This window comes from Mustela nigripes, chromosome 5, assembly GCF_022355385.1.
Source record: "Mustela nigripes isolate SB6536 chromosome 5, MUSNIG.SB6536, whole genome shotgun sequence".
In the NCBI taxonomy this organism is placed as follows: Eukaryota; Metazoa; Chordata; class Mammalia; order Carnivora; family Mustelidae; genus Mustela; species Mustela nigripes.
The window spans coordinates 147,238,244-147,240,789 of NC_081561.1; the positions used below are offsets into that span (position 1 = coordinate 147,238,244).

Genomic DNA, 2,546 nt, shown 5'->3' on the forward strand with positions numbered 1-2,546 from the left:
CTTCGACTCTCCTGTCGGCGGCCCGGTGGGTGAGGACTTCTAAGTCCGCGAGGTCAGGGCACCTGGTGGCTCAGGCAGGTGAGCTCCCGAGTGTTCTTCAGCTCAGGACCATGCTGTCGGGTCGTGAGAGCCACCCGTATGGGGCCGCGTGGCCGGCAGAAAGTCTGCTTGAGATTCTCTCTCTCCCCCGCTCGCCGCCCTCCACCCGTCTTACAATAAATAAATGCAATCTTCAAAGTCTGCGGGTGCCCGTAGCCGCAAGTACGGGAGGCTCTCCGGAGCCGAGCCTTGACCGCCCGACTGTAAGGAGGCCCGGCTCGTCCCCCGTGGGGGTCGCTATGGCCACACTACAGTATGCCCTCCCGTCGCGTCTAACACGGGGAAGAGAATGATTCCTCTGGGGGCTAAAGGTGTTAAATACTGTTCCCACGAGGAATGATCCTGGAGCATCTCGCTCAGGCAGAGAGCCGAGAAGGGTCAGAAGGCCGCGGGCCATCCTGGCCACCCATGGTCCACCTAGAGATCCATCTCGGACACAGACTTTCTTTGTCATAAGAAACCTAGGGGCACCTGGGTGGCTCAGTGGGTGAAGCTCATGATCCCAGGGTCCTGGGATAGAGCCCCACATCGCATCTGCTTCTCCCTCTCCCGCTCCCCCTGCTTGTGCTCCTTTTCTTGCTGTCTTGCTCTCTCTCTCTCTGTGTCAAATAAATAAAATCTTAAAAAAAAAAAAAAAGAATCGTATTTTGACTTGTTGGTTGCATCAAAAACTTAACAAAAATATTTGCTGAAGGTTATTAAACATTACAAAAGTTTGCATTAGAAGCTGATGTTTTTCCTGCTTTTACTCTCAGCCCATCTTCAATCCATGGATTAAAGCCGTGTCAAGAACAAAGCCATTTCCTTCGTGTGGGTTAGCATTTGGTGAGAGCGTTTGTTTGTTTGTTTGTTTGTTTGTTTTTAAAGATTTTATTTATTTTATTTATTTGTCAGGGAGATAGAGAGGGAGACCGAGCACAGGCAGACAGAGTCAGGCAGAGAGGCAGGCAGAGAGTCAGGCAGAGTCAGGCAGAGAGAGAGGGGGAAGCAGGCTCCCTGCGGAGCAAGAAGCCGATGCGGGGACTCGATCCCAGGACCCTGGGATCATGACCTGAGCCAAAGGCAGAGGCTTAACCCACTGAACCACCAGGCGCCCCGAGAAGTTTTTTTTTTTTCATTCTTTCCTCTGAGTCTGTTGTCCGTGACGGTTTGCCACACACATACACACGCGCGCGCGCGCTCAAATACGCGTGAGTGAGCTGTGCGTTCGTATAAATTGCGCACAAAATGTGTCACTTTGAGTCACTCCATTTCCTCAGTATTCTCCAAAGAGCCTCTGGCCCTGCAGCCTTAAAAAGGAGAGGACAGAGAAAACAAAACCCAAACGGCCAGTTGCGATCTCCCCGCTCTCATTAAGGGCTCCCTGTCAGAAACGGGCTGAGGAGAGGGAATAAGGGGTCATTTTCCTTTAACATGGAGAGGAGTTGCTTTCAGAAAGGAAATTCCCCGAGGAAGTTGTTTTAAAACCAATAACTGTTCGGGAGGAAGCCAGCAAAAGGTGGGAAGCGTTTCACTTTGATTTCCCGTCTGTGTATTTGGGCTCAGCCCAGACAACCTTTTATGCACATATTAACAGAATGTTAATGAGTCTCCTGGAAGGACCTCGGTATTTGACACTGAGTATTGTCAACAAAAAGGGTTTTGGTGTATTTTGTAATCCCATCAAGGTGCCTGTGGGGGGTGGGGTGCAGGGCTGGGGAGGCGGGTGATCCCGGGGCCTGGGAGCGCATTCCTGCTTCAACTCGGCTGGGCAGAGCGCGGAGGGAGCAGGAATGATCTCCACATCAAGGAGTCTTCTGGGAGGTGCAAACGTCCCCTTCAAAGTCTTCAGGTGGTGATATTTATCTAACCCCCGCGGGGGGGGGCAGGGGTTCCCAAACCCGCGTGGGAATCGGAATTACCTGGACGGCTTCCTGGGGCATCTGGCGAGCCCACCCCTGCGGCCCCCGGCCCCCGGGGGGGCCCCGCCGCCCCTCGCTGCGGTGCAGGGAGCACAGCCAGACACCCTGCTCTCAAGCATTGATTCTCAGAGACTCTAGAGCTTACCTTGTTCCTAGAAGGCGAGAAGCAGCTGGTAGGAGGCAGCAGGAGGCACAGAGAGTGACCCGAGTGTGGCCGTCATGGGGAGAGGGGACCGCAGGGGTGCATGGAGCCGGGCCAGGAACCAGGAACCACTGTCGTCCCAGAGAAGGGCAGTGGCGGCCGGGCCCTGGGACGGGGTGACGGTGACCAGGGCAACAGGGATCCACACGCAGTGAAGAGCCTGAGGTTTGCGCGCGGCCACAGGGTTGTCCAGGGCGACCCGAGGTGGCGTGATTTCCTCAGAGACACACACAATGACCGTCGCCAGTCCAGTCAGCTCCCCATCCCCCAGAGGACGCGCTCAGGACAGCAGTGACTCTTGCTTCGGGGTCTGGGGACGGCAAGTCTGAAGTCGGGGCTCCTGC

The 2,546-nt window shown here is 55.2% G+C and overlaps 1 long non-coding RNA gene across 1 annotated transcript in view; it reads right to left on the bottom strand.

Annotated features, from left to right (window-relative positions):
- Window positions 1-2,257, bottom strand: part of LOC132017532 (uncharacterized) — a 34,918-nt gene extending 32,661 nt beyond the window's left edge. The window contains exon 1 of the long non-coding RNA XR_009404316.1: window positions 2,146-2,257. This is a non-coding gene — a long non-coding RNA (uncharacterized LOC132017532). The remainder of the gene's footprint in view (window positions 1-2,145) is intronic.
- Window positions 2,258-2,546: the final 289 nt, after the last annotated feature.